This window comes from Antechinus flavipes, chromosome 4 (assembly GCF_016432865.1).
Source record: "Antechinus flavipes isolate AdamAnt ecotype Samford, QLD, Australia chromosome 4, AdamAnt_v2, whole genome shotgun sequence".
Lineage (NCBI taxonomy): Eukaryota > Metazoa > Chordata > Mammalia > Dasyuromorphia > Dasyuridae > Antechinus > Antechinus flavipes.
Window position 1 is genome coordinate 372,659,840 of NC_067401.1, and position 6,042 is coordinate 372,665,881.

General features: G+C 36.1%; 1 long non-coding RNA gene across 1 annotated transcript; it reads right to left on the minus strand.

Moving 5' to 3' along the window:
- Positions 1–1,966: 1,966 nt before the first annotated feature.
- On the minus strand, positions 1,967–4,293 carry LOC127559812 (uncharacterized). The gene is made up of 2 exons (XR_007953210.1): positions 3,955–4,293; positions 1,967–3,515 (listed from the first exon to the last, which is right to left on the minus strand). It is a non-coding gene; the product is annotated as an uncharacterized LOC127559812 (long non-coding RNA).
- Between the last annotated feature and the right edge of the window lie 1,749 nt (positions 4,294–6,042).

The following is a 6,042-nucleotide window of genomic DNA, read 5'->3' on the forward strand; positions in this document are numbered from 1 at the left end:
CTATAACATGAAGTTAGTGTGCCATATGAACACTGGTTGAAAGAGTTAGATATGTTAAGTCTGTAGAAGAGAAGACTGGCAGATACAGTAGCTATTTTCAAATATCTGAAAGGATAAAAGTGGAAGAGAGATGAGACTTGGGCTATTTGGCCTTACATAACAGAATTAGGATCAATAAGCAGAAATTGCAAAAAAGTTTTAAGTCAATGTAAAAAAAAAAAAAAAACTTCCTACAATTAGAGCTGTCCAAAAGTAGAATGTGATACCTTGAAGACAATGAGTTACCCTTTTCTAGGAATCTTCAAGGAGACATAGCACAACTATTTGTTAGGAATATTGTAGAGGGAAAATTGTTTTTCAGGAGTAGATTGGGATAGATGGTTCAGATCTGAAATTTTTGATTTTCTGATTCTAAAAGAAGACAAGAGAAAAGGACAAAGAAAAGAGAGAAAGAGGAGGATGAGAAAAAAAGAAAACAATAAGATTTTCTTTCTTCTTCTTCTTCTTCTTCTTCTTCTTTTTTTTTTTTTTTTTTTTTTTTTTTGGCTGAGGCAATTGGAGTTAAGTAACTTGCCCAGGGTCACATAGCTAGGAAGTGTTAAGTGTCTGAGGTCTGATTTGAACTCGAATCCTCCTGACTTCAGAGCTAGTGCTCTATCCACTGCACTACCTAGCTGCCCCAAAGCAATAAGTTTTTGCAGGAGGAATAAATATGTAGAAGAGTGATGGTACTCAACCTTCAATAAAGAAACAAACTGCTCCCCCTCCCAAATGCTTCTCACCCTTGCTTTATAGTTAGTGCCTCTCATTCTTATTTTGCACCCTTATTTGAAATTTTTGGATAGGGCATCAAGAAAATGGATTTCTTTAAGTCTTGCATAGTATTTCCTAATAATCATCTGCCTATCATATTTGGCACTGTCCCTAGCTTTGTGTCCCAGGTTCTTTTGGTTTGATGTCACCTCCACTTTTCTCCCTCACTTCTCTGTATCACAAGACTGAAGAAACATAAGCATCTGGTTGTAGCACCTGCTTTTAAAGTTCCCAAGTGAGCAAAATCCCTTGAAAAACAAATGAGAAAAAACAGATACAGAGAAGTTGATATTTCAATTCTACCCTATTCCCAGGTTTTTTTTTTTTTTTGTATCATCCATGATTTTTTAAAACAAATTTAATATATTTCGTATAAATTTTGTATAACAAATATTTGCGTATTAAGAACTGTGCTATGTTGGGGAAAGAGATGTACAAAGACATATAAAATGCAGTTTTACTCCAGGCATGTACTGAACTTAGCTGGTGAGAGCTGATAAATTTTCAGTGTGGCATTTTTTACTTGGAAATCAGCAATCACTACAAACCAGGGATTTGTTTAATGTTTTATTGATTGTCTAGACTTAAGGAAATTATGGAGAAAATGTTAACAATACAATTTATACATTTTTTGGTTGGAAATCTGGTTGTTAAACATTATGGAAATATACTTGTACTACCCTCAAGAAATTTAGAATCTAATAAAGATGGTTTACTTTTTTTTCTCCACGATTGCCTTAATCTGAAGTCAAATGGTTAACTGAGAATTTTTTTTTATGCCTAGAAGTTTTAAGAAAGATTGTATTGCATCCACTCTGATGTATTTCTCTTTCTGACGATGACTGATTGACATGACTTCTGCCAGAACATTTGCAATAGAATCACTTGCTTCTGGCCAATGATATACAGTAGGGTACAAGTTTTTCCTCCCTCCTTTCCTTCCTTCCTTCCTTCCTTCCTTCCTTCCTTCCTTCCTTCCTTCCTTCCTTCCTTCCTTCCTTCCTTCCTTCCTTCCTTCCTTCCTCCTTTCCTTCCTTTCTTCCTCCTTTCCTTCCTTCCTTCCTTCCTTCCTCCTTCCTTCCTTCCTTCCTCCTTTTCTTCCTTCCTCCTTTCCTTCCTTTCTTCCTTCCTTCCTCCTTCCTTCCTTCCTTCCTTCCTTCCTTCCTTCCTTCCTTCCTTCCTTCCTTCCTTCCTTCCTTCCTCCCTTCCTTCCTCCCTTCCTTCCTTCCTCTACTTGATTATGATTGCAGGTTGTGAATAGTGAACTCTCTCCCCTTCATTCTTACCCCCCAACTAGATCTCATTGATTCATTCTCCTTATTCATTCAGTTGACTTCTCAAGAGTCTGAAATTCATATTGCATCACAGATTTTGCTGAAATGGACTTTAGGAAATCCAATCCTCTCATATTGCAGAAGAGAAAAGTGAGGTCACATAGGTAGCATTTAGCAAAGTGAAAATTTGAACACATACCTTTTGGTTAAAAATCTAATAAATACTTTTTCCATCTTACAGTGTTGACATAAAATATGTATTTATGATAATGACATTAGATAGCATTTATATAATGCTTTAATATTTGAAAAGTACAAATTTTATTTCATTTAACCTTCCAAAAAAACCCTCTTTATTACCCCCAATTCATAGATGAGAAGAATGAGGTCCCAGGATAAAGTGATTTCCCCAGTGCTACATAATTAGTAAATTTCAGAGACAGAATTTGAACTCAGGTTATCCTGACTCCAAATCTCACATTCACTGTAGGCAACCAATTTGCCTACATATACTTATGTATCTCCCCTTTTCAGCTCCTTGAAGGTAGCCAATGTGTCATTTTTTGTTTCTATGAGCCCAGAATAGTATAAAACATATTTATTTTCCTTCTTTTGGTCCAAACTTATATTATTGGTATTTTCAGTAAATCCATCCAGTGAAGGAGCTTAGCAAATAAATGGTCTATAATTTGCAATCTTAGAATTGTCTAGGGCTCTGCACATTTTAGGCATTTAATAACTATTTGCTGAATTGAATTGAACTTGCTCTGAGCTTTTTTCTCCCCTTCTTCCCTTTTCCACATTCCCAGACAGTTCCAATCTTTGAAGGACCTGTTTACATATTTTCCATTTACTTATCTCTGTATGTCTTGTTCTTCCTCCAATGGAATAAAAGTTCCTGGAGGGTACAGAGTTTTCCTTCCTTCTTTCCTTCCTTCCTTCCTTCCTTCCTTCCTTCCTTCCTTCCTTCCTTCCTGCCTTCCTTCCTTCCTGCCTTCCTTCCTGCCTTCCTTCCTGCCTTCCTCTCCTACCCTCTCCCTCTGTCTCTTTTTCTGTCTCTGTCTCTGTCTTTCTCTGTCTGTCTCTGTCTCTGCCTGTCTCTCTCTGTCTCTCTCTTTCTCTCTCTCTCTCTCTTTTTTTTTTTTGGCTTTGTACTTGTTTCCTCAATGCCTATTGTAGTGTCTGGTACACAGGAGGTGTTTAATAAATGATTGCTGTTGAATAAACTTAACTTTGCAGTCTGTAGTATTATCTTTCCCAGACAAGCCTTCCTGCACAATTCAGGGGGATGTCATCTTCCCTCCATTGTTATTCTTGCTGAGGTTCTTCAGTTCAGGAAGCCTCTTGGATTGGATGGTGCAGCATTTCTCTCCTTTAGACAGTGGGGTTGGCTGTAACCCTGAGGTCTGACAAATGCTGACCTTGCACCTAAAAAGAATACAGTGTTTTCAAACACAGCTTCCTATTCCTGCCAGATAAACCACCACGTTCACAATGCGTTCAGGTTGTAAAATGTTGGCTGGGATTTCAGGTTTCTTTTCTTTCTTTTTTTCTCTTTTTTTCCTTTTGCTTCCCCCCCCCCCCCTTTTTTTTTTATTTTGCAGCAAACTTTGTCAACAGATTGGCATTTTCCTCCCCATTGAGGAGAGCTCAGCTTCCCTTTCAGTGCTGGGCAATAGCTCCTAGATACTCCGTCCGAGACACACACACAGAGATTTCAGGCTCAGTATTACAGCCTTGATAACATTGTTATTATTAGATGTGGCCCCTAGAAGCAGGGAGTTCATTCCACAACAACAGCCCTTCTTGGTGCAGGGAGAGAATAGTTCCGTGTTATCTCTGTGGCGTTCCCAGATACATTACTTACCAGAGTCCTGTGTGCTATCAGACAAACCGATGGAGGCCAGCCTGCTCAGACTTTCTCAAATGGCTTCCTTTCAAGACAACAGTGTCCCACTGAATGATAGCCTCTGAAACACAGGGCACAGATGCTAGTTCTCCCTTGTGCGGAAACAGGGGAGCCCATGGTAACTGAGCTAAGCCCTTCTCCTCTGCTCTCTGTCTCACCAACACTATTTTCCTGTTGCTCCTTGATTTCAAATATCATGCAGTCCCAATTGTTTACTTTTAAATAGTACATTACATACACTTCTTTTGATTCTCACAATGTCCCATGAAATAGAAACCGCAAGTATAATGACTCCAATTTTATGAAATAGGGAAACTGAGGAACAGACAGTGAAAGCTTTACTCTCTCTATATGCTGTCTACACCTGATTATTTACATGTTATCTCCTTCAATGAAATGTATAGTACTTAAAGGCAAGGGCTATTTTTCTTTTTCTTTTCATATATCTTTATCTTTTGTAGTTTTATATTTTTATCTTTTGCTTCATATGTACAGTATGTATTTATGTTATCTCTGTACCTAATTATTTACATATCTCCCTCATTGAAATATAAGTACTTAAAGACAAGGGCTATTTTTCTTTTTCTTTTCACATATCTTTATCTTTTGTAGTTTTATATTTTTATCTTTTGCTTCATATGTACAGTATGTAGTTATATTATCTCTGTATCTAATTATTTACATATCTCCCTCATTGAAATGTAAAGTACTTTCTTTTTATATACCTTTTTTTAGTTTTAGATTTTTATCTTTATCTTCATAGTTATAGTATATCTTTATATTATTTTGTATATATAGTGGCTATACCTAATTATTTACATGTTATCTGCCTCAATGAAATATAAAGTACTTAAAGGCAAGGGTTATTTTTTATCTTTATAATTTTTTGTTTTATATTTTTTTATCTTTATCTTTTTAATTTTATATTTTTATCTTTATCTTCATATTTGTAATATATATTTATATTATTTTGTATGCCATGCTGTCTGTGCCTAATTATTTACATGTTATCTCGCCTCATTGAAGTAAACGGCAATTTTTTTTTATCTTTACCTTTATATGTTTAGTTTTATAATTTTTTCTTTATCTTCACATGTATAATATATATTTATATTATTTTTTATATATGCTGCCTGTGCCTCATTGAAGGCAAAGGCTATTTTCTTTTTATCTTTATCTTTTTAGTTTTATCTTTTTATCTTTATATTATATTTACATCTTTATATTTTTACATAATATACTGCTGGCATAGTCATTATTCAGTTGCATTGTGACCCTATTTGGGGTTTTGGTAAAGATACTAGAATGTTTTGCCATTTCCTTCTCCAGCTCATTTTACAGATGAGGAAACCAAGTCAAGCAGGGGTAAGTGATCCATCAGTAAGTGTCTGAAGCCAGATTTGAACTCAGGGAGATGAGGCTTCTTAATTCCAGGTTCAGCCCTATGGCACTCCCCCCAGCTCATGCAGCCCCCTCAGTATTGTGTAGAGTATGGTCCTGGATCTTGGGCCACCAGGTTTTTAGTCCTGTAGGAGTTTAGACAAATCCTGTTACTACTCTGAGTCTATTTCCTGTACTTTAAAATGAGATTTGATGAGGTGATATCTCTTCTTTTTCCCAGCTTTAACATTTTTGGTATACTTCCTTACTAATTCAGTCAAAACTACCACTTACCCCCAAAATCACCACATTAGTTTCTGTCTTTGTGCTTTTTTTATTGACATTTCTTTAGCCTGAAATATTTTCCTCTCTCTTCTGCAAAATTTCACATCCTTCTTCTCTTTAATTGGAGCAGCTAGGAGGTGTGGTAGGTGGAGTAACAGGAAATTTCAAGTTCAAATCTGACCTTGGACATTTATTAACTGTGTGACTCTGAGCAAAACACTTAATGCTGCTTTCCTCAGTTTCTTCATCTGTAAATAAAAGGAAGGAGAAGGAAATGGCAAATCACCTCAGTATCTTTGTCAAGAAAATCTCACAAGGGGTCATGAGGAGTCAGATGCAGTTGAAATGAATGAACAAAAACCTTTCTTGAAAAAAATATTG